Genomic DNA, 22,713 nt, shown 5'->3' with positions numbered 1-22,713 from the left:
TTGAAAATCACGAAAGTTACATCATAAGTTTTTCTATATTTGTTCTACTTTGATGAATTGTATATAGGGCAATAGAAGCCTAATGGTATGGATGACATCTAGAAAAAACTTGAAGGCTCCTTTTGGAGGGCCATTCTACGTCTCCCTCCTTCTACACTTGCTGTATTGATTCAGAGAGAATTAGGCTTAACATCCTTGGAAGCCACAGTAGATCTCAACGGCCTAATGCTTTTTAGGAAAATTCATACATCAAAAGAGAGAATATACGAGTTCATCCACTAAGAGTTGGCCAAGGGTTCCAACAAAATGCTAGCTAAATGGACACTCAAAAATTTGACCTACCTGGATGCACTTGGAAGCTCGAAAGAAGAACTATGTAATAACCCAACGAAAACTGCGAAAAAACTAAAAGAACTGGACTGGTGTAACACAAAGGAGTCAGCGACAAGATATATATCAACAAGACACCTCCCAGTCAATATCCAAAAACTAAATGAACCAGCAAGTTACTTGTTCAAATTACCAAATAAGAGGCTACGTTTGACCGTTTTGAGAGCCCAGCTAAACATCTTAAAAATAAACGAAATCCTAGCCATTAGAGACAAAGCTAGGTTAAATTGGTGTAAATTCTGTAACCAGACTAACGTAATTGAAACACTGAAACACCTGCTTCTCGTTGTAAGGGCCTCCCGTCAAATAGAAGGACTCACCTTGGCCACTTCCTCACAGACTATTGTAGTATGGACCAGGAATACTGGTGGACCTACCTAATGAACGGGCTTAACAGGAAACCAGTTATAGCAGTCGGGAACTTCATAGAGAGTCTTGATCTCGACCACAAATGAGCTAAAGGATTCTGCCCTTCTCTAATAAAAAAACAAAAAAAGTAATGTTCAAGATGACTAATCCTCAAAATACATAAGTAAACAAACAAACAAATAATGAAACAAAAGAGTAACTATGTAAAGAAAGAAGAATTAACGCAAACTGGTAAAATACAGTTAAACCAAGTATATAAAGAAAAAACAAATATCTAAGGTCAGATGTGTGACTCATTAACACTGTGATCCTTTCGCCGTAACCTATTCTGGCTGATATATGTTAACTTTAGTACTTTATAGTATCCCAACTTGTACAAGTTTCTGTCCACTAAACACACAGATGTAGGAAATTCTTCAGGGGCATGTGTTGTCTTGTGTTTGAAATCTGTTTAGTTAAAAAGCTTTCTTCTTTGGCAACCCAAAATAAGGTACCCTATTAATCAAAAAAATGAAGGCACTACATTAATAATGAATGTAACACTGTTGGTCTTTTTACTTACACCATAACCCTCATTCCCAAAAAGGGTATGAAATATGTTACTAATCACATACCTCTATGACTCGTAGGTAGAAAATCCCTGAGTCTTGTATCAACCTAAACTGGTTCTAGTAGGCAGGTTCCAATTATTTTAAGGATTCTTGCCTTTTTCCTCTTCTCACGTTCTAGTAAATAAATCAAAGTCCACATTAGACTCATTATAACCCATAAAGGTGTGGAATCCCACTATACTGTTGGCGTCCCAAACTTACCGACAAAAATGACTTGGTCTTTGACAATGGCATCTATGTCAGTGCAGTAACTGATGAGGTGATGTAAACTCCCATCTTGTTAATTTGATGCACACAGTGGTAACTGCCATACTTTGCAATACTCATATGGTTAGCCTGCAAATAAGCATGAGCAAACATTTAGGACCAGGTGAATATCTCCTGTTTCCGCTTCTAAATGTCTCAAAAACTGACTATCTTAGATATACAGTTATCAAAACAAAAGGTCAGGCTACTTAGTCTGACTTGTAGATTTAAGACTCAAATTTCCAAATTGACATGGAATTGGTCTATACATTTCAGCTTGCAATTATTCTTTAAGTCTGTCAAGATAATAAAACAGAAACAAACTCCTGTAAGGACAGATCTCTAAAAGGAAAAAAATATTCCTGCATCTACTTACTCATATGATTCTTCCTAGGGTCTAATAATCCCCAATGTTTGTCGCCAAAAGCTCAACTGTCTTTTTCCCAAAATGGCCGTAATTATATGTGCATCCTAATCACGTCATGACGTCAACACGTAGAAACGTGATGATGCCATTGCACTCTGAAAAAACACCCTCAGCTGCTGGGGAACATAGTTTTTTACCTATACACGCGTATCTTCAATGCAATAGTTTAAGATGAGCACAGCATAGCGTTATAATTCTCACATCTTATATTTAGATAAATACGGTACTGTCAAACATTCTTCTAATTTTAATTCAGTGTATCGCACCTTTACCATTATGATATCTACGTCCCCAACGTATGAGTCCTGTAAAACAAGTGGAATTCAGCGAAAGTATTCCTCACAGAGGTGAAAAGGAATACACTTGCCCATGTAAATTAAATGAAAAAAAGGAGGGGGGATCCTAAGGAGGGAAACCAATTACTATCTCATCTAGAATGTCCATGAGCATAACTCAAAAATCACATACGTTCGTAGTGAAAGATTCCACAGATTATGCTTACATCATCACATCTTCCCAGTGTACAAAGTACAATCACCCATTATGTAATCAAATTCCCACATTCTGACAGTATGCTCTAGGTCAACCCAATATATTTTAGCAAGATTGTCACGTTATTATGAGTGGTCCTCAAATGGTAAAAGTTCTATTTGACAGAATAAGAGATTTGCAGAAAACCACAACGGTTCAAGACAGTAATAGACCTTATGGTAACAAAAATCATCGAACTTTCATAAGTTGTTTAGGCATTATGCCATTCCATGCGCTCATTCCGACCATGGACATGGCTTTTTGTCAGGAAAATCAGTTTTTGTTCCAATTGTAATAATTTCTTATTGATCAAGTCCTGTGATTCTCCCTTGATCTGTTTAAGAATGACCCATTCAAAGTCATTACACATATGTTTCTTTTCCAAGAAGTGTTTAACCAGAGGGGCCTGTTCGACTCCATTCCTAATACAACTTTTGTGTTCTATCATTCTTATTTTACATTTTCTGTTCGTCTTACCTATGTAGATGTACTGACATTGGCATTTTATTAGATACATCACATTTTATGTATTACAGTTAGTGTGTTCTGCAATTCTCCAAAGTCTTTCTAGTCGCAAATCTAAAGTAAGAATTTTTCTGGTTTGGGTACACATTACACAATACCCACATGGGAAATGGCAGATACTGGAGGAAGGCCCCAGAGATTAGCCTGTTGGCAAATCCTCTTCTTGCTACCAACATCATTTCTCATAACTAAGTTATGTACCGTCGTACTTTTCTGAAAGGCTATGAGTGGTTTTCCTAAATCCTTAGTCATGATTTTCTTCCAATTTTTGTTAATGATGTTTTAATTTTGTACGAGAGGTTGCTGAACGTATTCACAAACACTAAAGGGGTCTCTTTAGTCCTCTCATCTCTCTGAATTTGTTGATCCAAAAGAACTTCCTGGTTATTATTAAATGCTCTTTTGGCTGCTCTTTTCACCATAGGGAAGGGATATCGACGTTGGACCAATTTTTCAATAAGTCTATTGGCCCTGCTTTCATAAGATTCCTTTGTGCTGCTGTTCTTCTTGAGACGCTAAAATTGCCGGAAGGGCAAATTGTTTTTGACATGTTGTGCATGATGGCTATTGTAATGCAATAATGCATTCTTGTCAGTATTCTTAGTATAAGGTCTTACTAACAAAGTCCCTTTTTCATGATATATACAAATATCTAGGTAGTTGACTTGGTCATTACTGATGTTGCTTGTGAACTTGAGCTACCTATTTTGTTCATTAAGCCAATTTCCCAAATGCTTGAATTCATCTTTAGTGCCTTTGACATAGAAAACATACACAGTCATACATAGGTATAAAAACTGTATGGCAATAATCCTACAGAACGGGGTTCCTAGGGATAAGGGCGAGAGGGGGGGAATCAGATTTAGTTAAAAGATCGGTTTTTAGTGCTTTGCGGAAGATTCTGTAGGATTTCCCTGCCCTCAGGGAGGATGGGAGGTTGTTCCAGAGCTTGGCAGCAAGGTAGGGGAAGCTGGAGTCTCCGGCTTTACATCTTTTCGCTTCTGGCACAATTAGTCTAGCTGTGTAGTTGGTCCTCGTGGGTCTGGAAGAATAGGCTTTGGCAATTCTTTTGGAGAGGTAAGGTGGTGCTGTGTTGGATAGGCACTTGTGGGTGATGGAAAGTGTTTTGAAGATGATCCGCTCTTGGATGGGGAGCCAGTGTGCATCTCTTCTAGCTCTCCTGATGTGCTCTCTTTTTGGGATCTTGAGGGCAGCTCTGAGGGCGTTGTTCTGGATTACTTGGAGTTTGAGTATGTCTCTGGAAGAGGTGCCATTGAATAGGACGTTGCAGTAATCAATCTTTGAGCCTATGATTGCATGGGCAATGGTTAGGCAATTGTTCTTAGAGAGGAAGGTTCTGTCTGCATTAAGGACCTCGGTAGTGTAGGCTGCTGAGGAGGCAATGGTGTTAACTTGTCTAGTCATGGTGAGTGATGCGTCTAGGAAGACCCCTAGGGTCTTTACGGTGTCAGAGACAGGAATGGAGCAGTTGTTGATTTTGAAGGCCGAGTATTGATTATTGGGGGTCTTTAGAGCACTTGGGGAGCCAACAATCAGGATTTCTGTTGTATTGCTGTTGAGTCAGAGGTGATTGGCTGCCATCCAGGTCTGAATTGTGGAATAAATTGTGTTGAGGGTGTTGGAGTCTTCTATGTAGTTGCCTAAGAGGGGGATCAAGATTTGTGTATCGTCAGCATAGTCAGTGCAGCTATGCCGAGGGAATCTAAGATGTGGAAAAGGGGCCTGGTAAAGACATTTTACAATGTGGGGGCGATGCAGGATCCTTGAGACATACCGCAGGTGATAGGAGAGGGAGAGGCATTGGCGATCTCTGAGAAGACTCTCATCACTCTTCCATTAAGGAAAGATGCTATCCAGGCAGTGGGAGAGGATGAGAAGTGAGCGTGGGTGATGAGGTGATGGCAGAGGATCTGGTGGTTGACCAGGTCAAATGCCACAGATAGGTTTAGAAGGAGCAGTGTAGACTTGCCACTGTCCCTGATCTCTATCTAATTGATTTGTTAGATTGAACAGGGCAGATTGACTACCGTGCCTTGGGCGGAACCCTGAATGGCGCATCCCAAGGATGTGATTGTCCTCCAGGAACTGCTGAACTTGTGGGTAGGCAGCTCGGGCCAAGATTCTTAGGAGGAAGGGAACAGTGGTGACTGGCCTGTAGTTAGTGGGGATGGCTGGGTCAAGAGATGTTTTTTTCAAGCGAGAGAGTACCCAGGCTTCTTTGAGGCTGGCTGGAACAGGGCTTTGAGCGAAGGAGGTGTTTATGATAGCTGTGATGATAGGGATAAAAATGTCAGCACTGTCTTTGACTGGGGGAGGGCATATATCACCTTTGAGGGGTTGAGACTATTAATCAGTTTGGCAACATCAATTTCAGATAGGTCTCTAAAAGAGAACTGAGTGGTGGAGGAATTAGGGGAGGGATGTGAGCAATTGTGACTGGGGCAGAGTGTACTATGTTGTTACTTGTTGAGATAGGATTTTCTTATTCAAGGTGTCAGTTTTGCCCAGGAGTGCCTCTTAGATGCTAGAGCACCAGGTCTTATCTTTAATTATGGTTGTGGGGGTGGGTGGGGGTAGCAGGCTATTTAAGTTCTCTGTAAATGGAGAAGATTTTTTGCGTTTGACTTAGCATTGCTGATTCTAGTGTTGAAGGTGTTGGACTTAGTTGTGATTATGGCAGATTTATATTGTTTGGAGGCTTTGGTGAAGTCCTGTTTAGCAATGATGGTGGGATATTGTATCCAGTTTAACTGAGCTTATTGTTTCAGGGTTCGTAATTCTAGTAGGTCAGGGGTAAACCATGAGTTGGAATGTCTGACCAACTTTGCTTTGTGAGGTATTAAAGGGGCTAGGGTTGAAGAGTAGGTATCAACTAGTGAGGTGGGATTAGAAGCAAAGGGAGCCTGAAGGCAGGGATTGTTGATCAAGGGTAGTATATTGGCTCTAGTGGTCGGACCAAAGACAGGGTGTGTTGGCGCTGGAGGCGATTTGGCAGTTGTGCTCTTCAATCCCGTCCAGTGTATTCCCCTTGTTGTGTGTGGGATTGGTGATGGCAATAAAGACGCGTGTGTTGCATACTATGTAAATCAACAACCTTTTGTAAGCGTGGGAGTCCCACAGTCTAATCGCTGTGTACAGCAGATGAGCACGGTGAAATACCAGGTGCAGTGTCAATAACATAGGGATTGTTTGCAAAGGCAGGTACAGGCAGAGGTATTGGAGTGTTTGGTTTGTGAAACATAGGAGACATAGTATTTGAATTGCGTGGGCTGGTAGCTTTCGTGACGGGCGTGCAGCGTTTGCTTTAGTTTCATGAGCGACTTTCATACGCCTCCATTAGTGGTGCCCTGTACGGATCATATAAGTTAGAGGGACCCGTATTGCATGCACTAAAGTTCCTGGACAGGAGGATTGCATATCGTAAGTAGCGTTTCCTAAGCATATCAAAGTTACAGCTTACTGGTTGAGCATTTACCTTAAAAATAGCATTTTCTAGAACGTTTTCTCAAACTGTACAATTGTTAGACTGTGTAGGAGCAGCTTTTAAGGCAGATACATCAATCCTGTGCAGGACATACATGAGGCAAATATAGTCAATTTGCATCTGTGCCCAGTGTTAAATGGTGGGGGTGGACAGTACTGAGCTGAGACCGGCAGAGACTGCTGGAAAAGGCCTTCAGTGTAGATCTTCAGTGGGGGCTGGCTTAACCTGCCGGCGCAGGGTGTTGGCTGCTTCAAATGGGGACACCTGCCAAGCATGGTGCTGCAGGCCCAGGGCAACCCTCCAAATTCTGTGTTTCTTGCTTGGCTGAAGGGGTTGCAAAAATGTGTTAAAACAATGTTAAAACAGTGCGTGAATTGGGGTTCAGGAATGCTGTGTCTAGTTCTATGGTCTTATGTAATCTTTTCCTCTTTCAAATGGATGTGTGGAAAGGTTACGCCTGTTTTTGTGTCATATTTTTCTCTTGAATGCAATGTCCATCTTCCAGGGAAATATGTTGTATAAAAAGCAATGAACTTTTTCAATTTGCTAGAAAATAAACTATCTTCTGGAGGCAAGAGGAGAGTCTGGGGATGACCCCAGGGACACCGGAAAGGAGGCAGAAAGGGGATGCTGTGCTACACCCCCAACCCAAAGACGGAAGGGGAGGCTGGAGTGCCCAATCCCTAATGAAGGACATTGAGCCAGACGGGCTCCAAGAGAAAGACAAATATGGGAAATAAAGGACTTCAGATAAAAAAACACTCTGCCCTGCTATTCCCCATGAAAGAAGGAGGGGGGAGGTAGGCATATGGGGTTTAATCTAAGGCCCCAGCAAACTAACACATGGATGAGCTATATGAAAAAGGCCTATCTGTCATTACAAAAGGAAAAACAGCCTTTTAATTCATAGTGGCAGAAGAAATTCAAAGCCCCCATTCACATAAAAAGCAGTATTTGTAAACACTGACAAGAAAATGTCTTTACTTGTGCATTTGCTGTTTGAAAAGCAAGATATGAGAAAAATGGTTCCCCTGCTAACATAAAGATGTCAGGGAAAAGACTTAGGGCCTCATCACGAGTCTGGTGGTAACCCTTAAATGCAGCGGTAGCGCTATTACCGCCGCATTTAAGGGTCCACCAGATCATGGCCTTGGAGGATTTCCCCCCAGCTTTGAGCTGGGGGGAAATCCTTGGCAAATTTGCCGATTTTTGGCGCTATTACCGCCGGCAGGAAATCCGCCAGCGATAATAGGGTGAATTTTCCCCATTGGGCCCAATGGGGAATGAGGAATTCCCGAATGGGCCCAATGGGGAATGGGCACTAACCGTTCCGCCAAACCCGTGATCCGGCGCTAATAGCGCCGGGGGGGTGGTGGTAGGGCTAATAGCGCCGGCAGTAATAGTGCCGGCGTTACCGCCCAACTCGTGATGAGGCCCTTAGTGTGTGTTGATAAGATGTAATGTATGTTATGCTTCACATGCAAATATTGGCAATTGAAAAGAAAAAGCCACTTTGTTCCATGGCCCACATGAAGATTTCATTTAGGCCCGAGGCAGACCCTTTTGCTTGTTGTTGGGCAAACTCCACAAATGACTCCCCCACTGCAAGCCTGGCTTTTGCATCCCCCCAGCTATTTAAAACTGCAATAAAATGTGGCCTGCCTGAAGGGTGTTGAAAACCATGTTTCTGAAGGCAGTTCTGTGCAGGCCAAATGTCCTAGCCAGTGTGTGACTGGAATGGAGGGAGCGGATCTCTCTGTTGCTGAGGGCTTCCAAGTATTTACGATCAGCAGCCACCAACTTCAAACAACAAAGAGGCTAATAAAACACAGTCCAGAAAGCTTTGTTCACATGCTGGTCATTAATGGCAAATGGCTGGAGGAAGGGAAGCTCATATTTGCACATATGAAGATACCCCTTAGTTTAAATGGACTATCACAATTGTTGCATTTTTTCAGCAACCATAAGTCGTACTGCATTCACGTATGTTTCATTTTTTTTTAGATATTTCCAGGAGATTTTGTTGAACTAAAATTCATCCACCTGCGACTTAGGGAATTGTAATGGCAAGCTAAAAGGTGTTCCTGGCTGTTTTTAACATGTCCCAAATTTAAGAGTTAGTGAACTCGTGCAGGGTAAAATTGTGCATTTGTAGAGTAAATTGCATGTTCCTAGCTATTATGCGTTTTGAATAAACAGCAGAAAATTGCCATATGGCTGTGCAACATGGTGAGGACCCGGCTGTCACTTTATTAAATTCCTCATGATTAGCTGAAGCGGAATATATATTATGGCAGTTACTAGTAAATTGCAAAGTTTTGCCACAAAACTAGATTTTTGCCAAAAGTTGACATGAAAACAAAAGGGGATTTCAAATGGGAGTTGCCATATTTCTGCTCTAGACTCCTAAACCAATCCTTAGAGACAGGCTGGACTTCAGGGTAGAAAGAAGGGTAACTGCTCAATCCTGGTTGGGAGAATTCTTGCAGGGCACTGCCCAATATTGAAATCTTGATGGTGTCATCACTGGTATATTAAATGGATGCACTATGAGAGAAGCGGAGAGCTGCTAAAAATGACCATCTGACAGCCGCAATGAAACACCAAAGGAGATTGCTGAAATTGCATCCATGTGGAACTGTCTATTGCTGGGGAGACCTACAACCTGACTGGGCCCTCTGTGGAAGAGCTGTGGACCATCCATGAGAGTGGAGTGACGAGACCCCTGCCGGGCCCTACAAGAGGCTCCTGAAATGCAACTGGCTTTCCTAAACTTTAAACAGAGGTTTTAAATGTAAGTGGAGTCTGCTGGTCTTAAATCCTTTCCCTTTATAGTGGGCGGGGGAGAGGGAGGGACAAAACTGTGTAGAGCATTAGCCTATTTAACTCAAAATATTAATTTAATTAATTCCCCTTGTCAGAACACCACGTGTGATTTTTGTTAAAATTTGAAATTAACAAAGCTCATTCCCAGTGTGTGCCTAAAACATCTGACTGTAATTTAATTGGGTAATCCTATTGGCCTAGCTTCCCCAAAACAGGCCTTTAAGTGGAGGGGATGGAGGTCTGAATTCAAAAAATCCGAAAAATCATCCCAATCTTTCTGTCTGACTTTCCAAACACAGACCAAAGTAGGGGAAGTCTGAAAACAAATTGCTAATCACCCTGTGTTCATTGTAAAGCAAATGTGTGGGTGAAATAATAATTGCCATATGGATTTGCACAAATCTGTAAACCATACTGCAAGCCTTTTAGCGCACAGGGAAATCAAAATTGCACAGCATTGCATATGTGAATTTGATTTTGTTCATTGAAAGTATTGGTTGTTTCTTTAAGGGAAATCTGTAGAAAGTGAAGAATTGTGATTTGTGTTGTTCCCAACCAACTTGTGTGATTTATTTGTTCAACAACATTGTGAGCCACAAAGAAGTTGCCCTGTGTCGTTTTAGGGTGATCTCCATTTTCAATTATTCAAATAAATACAAATATATTTCCTGTTCACTGGCCTGGTTCTTGGCTCAGTCGTAGCTCAGGAGGAGGGATCGAGGGATCTCAGGGGCATTATATAAGTCTGAAATAGGGCTGAATAACGAACGAACTGACATTAAACAGTTTATTGTGTGACACTTGGCTTGGGCGGAGAGTCCCCTTGTTGAGGGTGGCCTCTCAATAAACCGTTACAAGAAGAAAGCTCTTGACAGAGTGATCTTGCACCTTATGGGAGAGTCACTCTGTCAGTATGGCTGCCCGGTTAGATTCCCTGGTCTCCTTTATTTGCTCTGGCTTCATAAACTTTACTGCAAGCCAACAGAGGGGCAGAAATAGTGGCTGGTGTTTGCATAGGAATGCCCAAATACAAATTATTAGTGTATCTAGATAATGATGTTTTACTTTTGTGCAAGTGCCTAGAGCCTCACCTGGCCTGGCACTGTATATTACTGATGATCATGTTAACGTCTCTGGCTATAAACATTAAACTGGGGGAAACGGAAACCATGTCCATCTCAGTGACGTGCAACCCATAACTTTTTTGAGGCCTAAAATCAAGTGATTGAGGAGCAGGATATGGTTTCTTGAAATAGACATACAGACTGAAACAGCTGAGGTCTTCTCCACAATGTTAAGCCCATTATGACCAAAGTTAATGTTAGGATCTGTTCAATCAGACACGATGGGGTAAGTTTAATCACATTAAAATGAACGACCTCACTCTTCTCTTCATCTTTTTGGGTGCATTCACTTCTGATCCACTTAAAAGGAACTCAAATGCGTTTATGAACCTTATGTAAATTGCAGTGAGGTTCAAACCAAAGGGCATGCTTTGCATGGGAGGTAGTGTAAAGCCCCAAGGATTCCCTGACTTTGAGCTAAACAATATTGCGAGTATCCTGTGTCTGTTATATTAATTGGTTATCTGGGAGTAGTCAAAGAACCGTTGGCGTGTTGGCAGTGACTGCTGTCACGAATGAAAGAATCTTTGCTAAATCTGCACTTTGGCGTTATTCCCGGTTCACGGATGATAGGAAAAGGCTGTGTTTGGAACCTTGATTGTGACACTGGACCACATTGTTAAGGATATTGTATTGACTTCTGACGTTTGGGGTGGAAATACAAACGGCAATGCAATATAAGTGAAGCGAAAGATATGATACCTGGAAGCCCTGGGTGACCCTCGGGCACTGGCTTTTCGAAAGAGAGGTAACCTGCCCATTTCCTTTATTTACAGGTGACTGAAAGAAACTTTACAGGTAAATAACATGTCTGAGGCAGGCCAAGGTGGGACTGAGAAGTGAGGTGGGGAGAGGCAGGAGTCGGACTCGGATGATATGCTGAAGTGGGTATTTGGATCAAAGGTTGACGGTCTCCGCTACACGCAGCAGAGAGTCCTTCTGAGAGCCTGTTGGACAACAGCGACATTGTTCATCCTGGGATTGTCAACAGATAAGTGTTCGTCCTGTGATTCTCCAAAGCCAGCCCTCACACATATGTTTAAGGTGTGCTCGAGGGCAAAGCAATTCTGGGCCAGGATTTTGTAAGCGCCGACCTGGCACTTTGGAAGCAGGTCAGTTGTGACAGTTGTACAGAGGTGAGAAACAATTCTCCATGCCTCAGCTTCTGGTAGGACAGAAACTAATTTGAAGTCTTGGAAGGGTAGACTGAGGCCCACAATTGAGGACTGGGTGACCATAATGACCCAGTAGGCTTCATTGGAGAAAGTACAGTAGAAGAGGTGTGATTCTGAATGCAAGGTGCGTAGGGTATGGAGTAGCCTAGGGTTTAGGGTAGGTGAGCTTTCTTCTTCCTTCTCTTCTCGCCTTCTTTTCATCCCCATATCCCCCCCTCTTCTCACGTGCCCAATTTTCCCAGTTTCCCCTCCCTGCAACTCCTCCAGACTCTTACCCACCCCTACTTGCCCATTAGTAGCCGGAAGGTTTCAAGATTGTCCTAGAATTAGCACGTCACGGTTCTATTGGTACTAGTACATGGTGGTCGGTCAATGTTAGGATCTGTTCAATCAGACACGATGGGGTAAGTTTAATCACATTAAAATGAACGACCTCACTCTTCTCTTCATCTTTTTGGGTGCATTCACTTCTGATCCACTTAAAAGGAACTCAAATGCGTTTTGTTTTCAAGATTTTTGTTTTCGAGATTTTTGTTTTCGGTATTATCACTATAAACCACTGTGGATAGCTTTGCACAGAGGGTTCGGGGATTTGGGAACTGGTTGGTTGATTGGATGATAAACCTTCACATGGAGGACTGCTCCAATGGAAAACGGCCTTTAGCCGGCCGCAGAAATCCTTCCCCCCTGCCTGCAATGTATGGACTATGGTGTCCTGTTGGGTGAGGACAGTTACACTGTGCTTTTTACTTTTGGTGTGTTTGCAGTAAAAGGAAGGCGGCAGTGGAAGAAGCGGGTGTAGGGCCAGCAGCTCAGAGGTTCCTCTGAGCACTTGCTTCTACTGTTACATATAGTCCATGTTCGCCGCAGCAGCCTGACTGGTTGTTGCACACGCCGCAGAAGAATGACTTTACCGCCAGTCAAGCTTTTTATTGATACTCTGTGGCGCTGCTGCACTAGTGTTAAAGAAAACCAAACACAGAGGGTGAAGAGTCAAATCTTTTTTCCACAGACAAAAACATTGGGGTCATTTCCAAGCCCAATTAAGAGACGTATATAAAGCTGTGCAAAGCGGCCTGCCTGCCACTTTTATTCCCCAAAAAAACAGACAAGTACTTCCAACAAAAAAACAGTGGGTAAAAATACTCGGAAAGAAACACACAGTTTAAAACCGGCTGGTTAGAAGAGCTTCTTTAAAGTGAACATTAATTTTTATCATGTGCTTGATTGACTTGGTGCAAAGAAGGATGGCTCGCAAAAAGATAGTACTTTTAAAGTTAAAATATATTTTTCTTGTCTGCAAAAAAAAAAAACATCTGGGAATGGAAATACATTTTGTTTAAACGTATATCTTATTAAACATATTCAGTCCACCTTAAAGCATATTAAAACATCAATATTCATATGTACTAGGGTTTATAGTGATAATACCGAAAACAAAAATCTCGAAAACAAAAATCTCGAAAACAAAAGGCCGAAAAAAAAAATATCGAATTTTTTTTATGACGTTTTTTTCTCGAAATGGGGGGTTCCCCCCAACCCCTTCTTTTTTCTATTTTTTTTTTATTTTAACCCTTTTTTTTACTTACCTGACCCCAAAAACACATATAAATAAATAAATAAATAATTCGATATTTTTTTTTTCGAGATTTTGTATTCGAGATTTTTGCAGTTCGAGATTTTATTTTCGGTATTTTGACCGACCACCATCCACAGTACTACAATGCATGCATTGTACGCAGTGGTCGAGATTGGCGGGAGCGGCTGGGAGCGGTGCGCCTATACTTTTATTTTAAAAAGAAACCGTTCCGGAATGGTTTCGTTTTAAGATAAAAGTGTAGGAAGATGTTCAAACGTGCACTGCACTGAACGTTCCCCTAAACTGCAGGTGTCTGCGTTTTTGGAGTTTGTATTGTGCATGGGAGGAGGGGTGGCGATGGGGTTTGTGGGGAGCGGTGCAGGCCTGCAGGGAACCGAGTTCCACTACTTCTTTTCGTACACTTCGACCACTGATTGTATGTGCATGGTTAGGACGCCGCTGTAGAAGAGGGGTGCTCCCCACATGTGTTGTCTATAACGGAACACGCAGCCTTCACCCAACAAACAGGACCCCAGGCAGATCCATTTTGGGTAATGCCGCCGGGCCGCCCAAGGCGAGGCCAGGTAACTGTTGTTACATGGCAGCAGGGTCAGGAGAGGGGCAGCAGCTCTTCTATGGGGTCGGCGCCCCTCTGCTCCCCAAAGATAAGGGAGACAGCAGGGTCTGTCGCATCAAAGTGCAGGAAGGGTGAGGTAATAAAAATAAATCACCCTTCCACAAGAATATATGTGTGCATTGCACTCATGAGACCCAGGCAGGGAACTACAAAGGGATGCCTCATTAGTCAGCTGTAGGCTGGGGGGGGGTCTACATTGGTGCACAGCCTCCCTCCATGCATACTACAAAGCCCTGGGCCCTATGTAATGAGCTGCTTGCAGCTCCATAAGCACAAACTGTTTGTGGACCCTGCACGGGGACCCAAACTGAATAGGGAAGTTCGCTGTGCTACTGCTCTTTTTCTTTTCCACAGAAACCCTCCCACCCTAGAAAAGAGGGAGAAGAACAATGGGAAGAAACTCAATACACTGGACGGTGGCCACAACAAGTCGTGAGACAAGAAAGGCGGCACGGGCCTGAGGGGGTAACCTCGGGACCTGGTGCCCAAAAGTATGAGATTCTTATGATATGCGATTATTGTTTATGTTTCCATAACCAGATCTGTAACGATATAACCTACGGCCTTTTATTGCCAACACTTGACCATATTGCTGTGGTGTAATATTTCATGGGGAGGGCAAGGGCCGTAAGACGTGACGCACACACCCCACAACAACTAATGTAAGTCTGCCGCATACGGGTCCAACAGTTACCATTCAGTGTTCCAGACATGGGTCGGGAATCTGCCATGGTATCCTTGTTCTAAAAATGTGACCCCCAAGCACAGGCACCTCTGCATTTTTATAGTGTTTTACAAAATCATCCTTATACTGAAAAGTCAGTTCTGACACATTTATTTATTTCATTTATAAAGCGCACAAACCGCCTGGAGACATCGAGGCGCTGTTACAGGTACATGTCATGCGTTACGTTAGACATATAAAAAGCTTTTTGTTATAAGCGCAAGGCATGTGAGGGGTTGTAGACTGGTGTTACAGGTTATACATCACATACGTTATTTATAATATATTTGACATGCAAAACTTTACCCTTAAAAAAACCTTTTGACATGCAAAGCTTGACTGTGCAAGGCACAGGCGATGTCACAGATCAGGAGGTTACAGTAAAAATGAACTTCCTAAAGGTACAGTCTCCTACCTTGGAGGGAATAGCTTTGCAGCTCCTTTAAAGACCGGTCCATATTAGCTTGCCGAAATAGCCTAATGATCGCTGACTCGGCGACTCTCTGCCCATGTGCTTCCACGCTCAGGTTCCAAGGGCGTTTCCACATCGTACACTTGTGATGGATACGCTGGTAATAGGACAGTGCTTGGCCATAACTGGGCATTCCTAATCCGCAGACCGAGTCTGACGCCATAGATCTACAGCATTGCTGTATTCAATGATTCAAGCGCATTGAGGCCACGGAAATAACGCTATATAAATAACCAAATACAATACAATGCAATTATGGGCACGTTGGTGCGTGCTTACTAACCAGCGCTCATCCCCGCCTCCGTCCAAAAACACGGCTGCAGCTTACCTACGACCATGACTCTCGTAGTCCAGGACCCCTCACAAAATATAATACTGTCCCTCCGACTGCTACAAGTACCAGAACGGATGGTAGTACAAATGACTGTCAGGGAAATGGCTGTATAAGGTCCCACTAGAGGAACTGCAGCTGATGGCCACATATACAGGGCTCAAACCGAGCTCACACAATACACACATGAAAGTACACACTCAGAAACAAATACGCAACCTCGAACCGAGCCTATAAACAGCAATGATAGGCACCTATCAAGAAGCCTGAGTCAGAGGCGCCTTGGCGTAAGCTGCCCCTATGCCATACTGTACGCAATACCATGGTGGAATCAGACACTGCCAAAGTGAAACTGAGGAAGGTGTGTCCCAAACTATTAGGGGATCGTTGATACCTCGGTGCACCACTGCCCTCGCACTGTCCCCCACACGTATACCGTGTGTGTACCTATGACTCCCCCAATCCCCGAGGCAATTGCATCCGACATGAAACTGTGCCCGACAACGTGTCTCGGCTGTGAGCTGCATTTTACTTCCGTTGCCTTGGCGTGTTTGCAATGTTTAAGAGCACTGCTGCTATTGGATTAGAGACTCACGTCAGGCCTGCACACCCTGCTGCATATCCCGATTCTTGATCCATTTCATTACAAAGTGAGGGATAAAGCACATGTACATAATATGGGTACATGTAGGTACTACCTTACGGCGTCCATGTGCACAATTATGGTGACCCCTGCATTCATGTATGTGTTGTGTGATGCTACATATTCATTACATGTGCTGTAGTGGTACAGTAGTTGTGAGTAACATTAGGAATTTAAGTCACTAGGTGCTATGCTGTGTTTCCCCCAGGGGTCTATCCCTTCCTCTCTTCCTCAAGTCCTTGCTCGACTCGTTAAAGTGCCCTTCTAATTGATTAGAGGGATAACTGCATTGCTTCAAAAAACACAGAGCATACTAAGAATTCTTTTGAATATATGTGCTATTACTAGTGCTATGACTATAAATGGCAGAAGGGTGTTGAGTTTGTCCCGCAGCATGCATAGTGTGACTACAATGCCTAGCGGGCATGGGTCGGAGACGGAGCAGGTGCGGGAAGCGTTATGTCTGCAGAAATTGAAAATGTACTTGCAGAAGTTGCCAATGGAAACGGGTTACGGTACTTGGGACATGTCAGACTAGCTGCCCTAAGGCAGCGACACCCTAAAACACCACAAAGCTTGAAGTGAAACAAGCTGTGGGAGTCTGGGCGTCTGGGATTGGATAAATGTGAGAAGTATATTGAGGTGAAAAAAAAGTGATGAATAATATGCCAAAGTATGGAGGGACCAGAATGAATTAGCCCAGTTCCTACACATTTTCCCTCGAAGATAGAAAATGGGGGACTACACTTGTTTTAGATTTAACCAACTGTCAATTATGGAAGTGTTAGGGCTTTACGATGAAGAAGGAGCCTAGATGTCTCTTTGTTGTCCCACTCGGTATCTCAGACTGTAGACGTTCTCCACGGATAGAACCATATGCTGCTGACATACATCTGAAACTGGAATACCGAAATCTGAATGTGAAGGGCTAGGGTGATGGAACCATGCAATTGGGACAACATTATGCAGCCCCATCCACCTTACTCCGGTGGCCCAACAAGGCCTAAACACGTGTCTGGTGGAGTGGTGGTACTCTTGCTCAGAGGAGAATTGCCTAGCATTTCGGTACTGCACTGCCACTGTGGGTGGGACCAGACTGATATGCAAATGGGTATTTCTAATGGATTGTGTCCTCCCACGTATTCCTCAGCTTTTGATATCTCCATTTGTAGCTTCAGCGGCTTCGGAAAATGTTTCTAGCAGAGGGCGCTGCACGTCGATGCCTGTCGACTCGATGTCCCTCGAGGGCCTCCGTCGCAATGTCAAGATCATCACTGGTATATAGCCTGTGCAGCGACTGTTGGCTTCAGTTCTGTTTTTTCGTGAGAGCAATCGCTTTGGAAGATCGGCACGCTTTGGTTCCTTTGAGAAACCTATCAAAGTTTGTGAAAAATAATGACTTCTTCATCGGCATCATCGACTCCAAGATTGAGGTTTAAAAAATGCTGCGAAAATGTCCTTTGCGGACTCCCATCAGGTGTGTCTGTGGTGCTTTGGATCCAATCATATAACATCAGAGTGTTGATCCTGCCTATCAATGACAGTGAAAGCCCTGAAGGAGCGTAGAGGGAAGTTAGGTGCAGGTAGGTCACATAAAACCCCTTCGATGACTCTATCAAAAAAGCAATCCTCCGACGAGACGAGAGGCGACTCTCCTATTCGGAAGAAAGCGTAAAGATCTCGATTCAAGAGTGGGTCCCACCATTCATCATCGGCCACACGGCGTTTGAAGAAAAGGCGTCACAGATCGCCGTCTTCATCGTCGAGTTACTCCCCTGAATGGGTCGCTTGCCCAAGCAAATCGGCCTCAGCGGCTGAATGGGAGAGATTCATATAAAAAATGCATCAAGTATTCGAGAATGCAGCCTCGACCCCCTCGAATAAAAGCAAGAGTCATCCCCATGTCGAGAAACCCAACAAAGAGAAGGCAAAAGACGACACCTGTGGGCCCTCGGACCTGGGTGTCCAGGAGAAAACCTTGACACCCGAGGTGAGGGCTCAAGACATTCTGCAGATGGTCATCAAATTCCAGAGTGCCCAGCATCTTCCGGCCTTTATTTTCTTTAGGTTGCTTGGCCTCATGACATCCTGCATTTTCCTGGAGCCAGAGCTTCGCCTGAGAATGAGATCTCTCTGATGGGCTCTCAGGACTCAATGGTCCCAATTTTCAGGCAGGATTTCAGACCTTCTTCAAGTTCCAAACAGAATCACACAGGACCTTCTATGGTGGGCCTGCGAGGAAACATTTTCACTACAGGGGCAGAAATATCCCCACCTCTATCCTGAATTTAAGCAAGCAACCAGCCCAACCCATACCCTGGCCAAACACATTTTATAGCACTTGTTCTATAATTCCAGTGCTATACGGACGACACTCAGCTCATTTTCAGGCTACCCCCAGCCACCTCTTCTCCATCTCTCATCTCTGACTGCCTGTCCGCCACCCAGCAGTGGTGTGCCGCCAATGATCTCTGCCTCAATGCCAGTAAGACCGAGATTCTCCTCATTGGAAAACCTGCTCCCTCCTTTCCTGTCACTCTCTGGTTGGCTTCCCTTGGCCCTCCTCCTGCTCCCACCTGTGAGGCTAAAAACCTCGGGGTCTTCTTCGACTCCACACTCTCTTTCTCTCCTCACATCTCTGACATCTCTAAGAAGTCACACTACCAGCTGCACCTCCTCAGAGGCATTCTTCCTTTCCTCTCCTTCCACCAGGTGCTCAATATCTCCATAGCTCTGGTTCTCTCGAGGCTGGACTCTTGCAACAGCCTCTTTCTAAATCCGCCTGCTTCTACTCTCCGCCCTCTGCAACTCATCCAGAACAGGACTGCGAGACTGCGAGATTGTATCTCTCCAGGACAAAAATCTCTGCACTGGCTCCCAGCGGCTGCGAGGATTAAGTTCAAAACCCTTGGTATGGTCCAGAAGGCCTTCTGGGGCCTGGGGCCTCAATTCCAAAATATCTTCCTTCTCGAGCTCTTCGCTCATCCGCCTCCAACTCCCTCAGGGTCAGTCGCTTCTCCAAGCAACGAGTTGGTGGTAGATCTTTCCTTGGCTGGGGCCTCCCTCAGGAACAGCCTCCCTGTCTCCCTGAAACTTGAGGAGAATCATCTCCGGTTCCGGGAGCACCTCAAAACCTTTCTCTTTGCTTCTGCCTTTTCTTCTCCTCTCCCCTGCTGACTTCCTGGCCGATACTGAAACTGCACTGGCCACCTGCACTGGTCACCTGGCAAACCCCCTGCTCTCTTGCCCAGCCCCCTCCCAGTCGCACACCTGCAATGCCTTTCTGGCAACCCCCTGCACTTAGGGACTGTTCTATACCCCTACAGTTCCACCACTAGCACTTGACACCTGATGTCTGCACTACCCTTGCACTTGCCACCAGCCGGCCGGACGCTACTGATTGTTATTGATTATCCCATGTACTGCACTGTCCCCTTCCCCTCGCCCCCGTACTTTCCTCGTTCCCCCTTCCCATGCACTTGCGCGATCTGAATGACACCTGGCCTAGTAGGATCATTGAATGTCTTCTCTCTGTTCCCCCTCCCTTGCCTCGTCGTGCCTTGAAACACCTATGATATGATATGGCATTTAGTTTTGAATATATAACATCTCAGCATCGGTCTGTCAACCTGTTGAGCTACCCTGGTAGGCTTCTACTGTAGAGTGTGTCTATGGATCGCTTAATGTACAAAAAGTGGGTGTACCTGTGTCATGGAAGTGATTTAAAGTGGAAATGTACAGTATGGAGTTTGGAAAGAAGCCACATGAAAGAAATTGCACCATTTTTTAAATATTATTTTGAACATTTCCAAGCGAGCAGCAGTGCTACTGTGATATTTTCATTGCGTGGTCACAATGATCCTGCCCCAACCCCTCTGACATCTCTGGCAAACAAGAGCAGCTTGCTTAAGCAAGAAAGTGTTGGGGGCGCACAAGGCCAATTCTGGTAGTACAGGCGGCCTGCAGAAGCAGAACGTGATAATGACATCTGTCACGAAATTTGCAAGCAGCTCCATGTGGCACAGCAGCCAAGCTCCCCGCCCGCAATTGGGGCGAACCCTGATCAAGGAAAATAACTGCAAAAACCCAGCATTGAATAATTTAACTTAAAAAATGGTTCCTTTTTCAGTATTTCTAGCGCAGGTGTCTGAAGAGGCTCAGGCGAGCTACTAGTCGCCCGCGATCGACCGTTTGGCGACCTCTGCTTTAGATCCTTTCATTGACTTGGACCTATGTTTGCGCTTTTGGCTTCTCTATCGACCTACCAGAGGGTGTCTCCGTCGTCGACATGCTACCTGTTTGTATGCCCAATGACAACTGTCATTCTCCAGATGACGATGACCTATCAGGGGATCTGGAAGGCCTCTTTTTGCTCGCTATCGATGGCTCATAGCTGAAGGCAGCCTGGTGCTTGATCGTCTGGCCGTTCCTCCAACTTGGCCCTCTCCTTAGACCTTGGTCGCTTCTCAGCGGGGGGTGGCTATGCTCCTCATCGATTCAATGTTAGAGGGGTACTCAGGATAGTGCCCCTCATATCAGACACTGGGTCCTATCTTTGAGTGTCTTAGAGCTAAGACCTCTACAGATGGTGCAACTGTCAACCGTGTTGTGGGGGTACAAACAGTATATGAAGTCGAAATGTTTATCCCCCTACACATACGTGTTTTAGGCCACCAGTGGCACAGGCCTTACATAGGGGTCTCAGTTTCCCCTCCATCCCCACTTATCTGTCACACGTTGCTTCAGCACTGTAGATTTGTTGATCCAACAATGAATATCCCAATGATGAAGAAAATAAAATGCTATTTCCTTTGTTATATCTCTTTGATTCTATGTGGAGAAAAACCAGAGGACTCCCTCAGTTTCAACAAGTGGTTAGAATTTGAAGGGAAGAGGAGGAGGAGGGACTAGGTTCTAGCTACTCAAGGTACCATTGGTTGGTGCCAAAACCACCCGTAACAAGAGTGATATGCTACAAATTAGAGGTTTTTCTTGCTTTTAGCAAGGGAAATCTAAAGGTAACCAGGGATTCCCAGCCTGAGGCCGGGGGGTATTCACAGCATGTGAATCTATGAAAGATACCAATGCTCAGTGCCTTAAGTGGCACTACAAATCGAGCCGGGGCTCATCGAGGGTGCGTGGCCTAACAACGGCGGTCTTCATGGCCCGTTATGCCACGCCCCCTTGACGAGCCCCAGCTCAATGGGCTACTGGCACCCCTGCCAGACAGCCTTTTGTAGAGATTAGCACCCTCTCCTCTATTGGGGAGAGGGTGCTGATCTCTGCATTTATTTTGTATAGGCTTGCCTGGCAGGGGACGGCACCTCGCCTCTTCAGCCTTAATGGTGGTGCTGCCCCTCGCCAGCTGGGGAGAGGCAGCATCACCTTCAAGGCTGAAAGGGTGAGGCCACTGGAAGCAGAGGCCTTTTTCCTAAAGACTGAAACTCTCGCAAATCCACGGGAGCTTCAGTATTTAGAAAGCAAGGCCTCTGCTTCCAGCGGCCTCACGTTTTCTCCATAATGGTGGCGCCGGCCCACGTGCATCACTTGATTAAAGGGATGCTTCACAGGTGCGGCGCCACCATTATGGCTAAAAGGCATTTTTTTCTGAAGCCTGAAGCTCTCGCTCACGAGCGAGAGCTTCAGGCTGTAGAAAAAATGCCTTTTCGTATTGTGGCCGGGGCTGCCAGGGAAGATTAGTGGGCCCCGGCAGGGCCCCGCCTCAAAACGAAATTTCGGAGCCTGCCGGGGCCCAGCCCCGGCAGGCCCCGGCCCACTTAAAGCCCTGCCAATGCTGGACAACAGGTGTTAAAGTTAAGAAACTTTCTCCTTCTCCACAAAAGTAAAACTAAAGCAGAACTAATAACGTGTGTTGCGTTTATCAGTAGGTCCATATGCTAGAAAGAGCTGCGTTGAACTGTGGCAGGTTTGGGTTCTACCAAAATAGTCCTTTATCACCCGCATGAAGCACAGGTTCTTCAAGGTTCTTCTAGGCAGATAGCGGGTGCTTACTGCACCTTTTCATTTGTTACCTTTACCGTGGGCGCTCCATCCTATAGTTCATGCATACACAATAGCTGCCCATCCCTCAAGTCCTTCCAGTGCAATTCCAGGGCTAGTTCTTGATTGCTCTCCTGGAGTAATGCACGAGAGACCCACTTGGCCTTCTGGCATGAGATATGGGCATGGCTACATTCCGCCCATGACAGTTCCCTGCAGTGTATCCCATTCTGTCCGATTGTGATGGTGGTGATTCTATCACAAGCACTTTGAGTGCGATTTGCCTGTTTCCCCTACATGCCAGGTGTAATGACTATTCAATACTGTGACCTTTCATATATGAAGGGCTGTGTTTCAACTAGTGGCCCTGGGAAACCAGGGTCATGATTGGTGTATGACAGTGTGTATGGTCCACCACAATAGCAGCCGGTGCAGCCAGGTGCTGTAAGGTCTGGCCACCGCGAATGCGGCCAGCACCGCCTGGTGCTGAGTGGTCCAGTGTACGGATTGGGAATCGGAGGGTTTAGGGAGGGGTTTCGGGATAATGCTGGAAAGAGCAAGGTTTTGATGACTTTATTAAGGAAAGGTAGTTCTCGGT

General features: G+C 44.9%; 1 protein-coding gene across 9 annotated transcripts in view; it reads right to left on the bottom strand.

Annotated features, from left to right (window-relative positions):
* The window catches only part of CASR (calcium sensing receptor), a 1,433,568-nt gene that overhangs the window by 1,340,124 nt on the left and 70,731 nt on the right, over positions 1-22,713 (bottom strand). For 2 of the 9 annotated variants that reach the window (XM_069635803.1, XM_069635809.1), the window contains exons 2-3: positions 1,572-1,706; positions 1,374-1,484 (exon numbers count right to left, since the gene is read on the bottom strand). The exons of 3 other annotated variants lie outside the window; for them this stretch is intronic. The gene's annotated coding sequence lies outside the window, so the exon portion shown is untranslated. Of the gene's footprint in view, positions 1-767; positions 841-1,373; positions 1,485-1,571; positions 1,707-22,713 lie in introns of those variants that run through there. 4 more of the 9 variants (XM_069635804.1, XM_069635810.1, XM_069635808.1 and 1 more) reach the window with 2 other exon arrangements.

The sequence above is a fragment of the Ambystoma mexicanum genome, chromosome 7p (genome assembly GCF_040938575.1).
Source record: "Ambystoma mexicanum isolate Mex_15411 chromosome 7p, UKY_AmexF1_1, whole genome shotgun sequence".
In the NCBI taxonomy this organism is placed as follows: domain Eukaryota; kingdom Metazoa; phylum Chordata; class Amphibia; order Caudata; family Ambystomatidae; genus Ambystoma; species Ambystoma mexicanum.
Note: the sequence above shows the minus strand (reverse complement) of the source record. Positions and strands in the feature narration are given on the sequence as shown.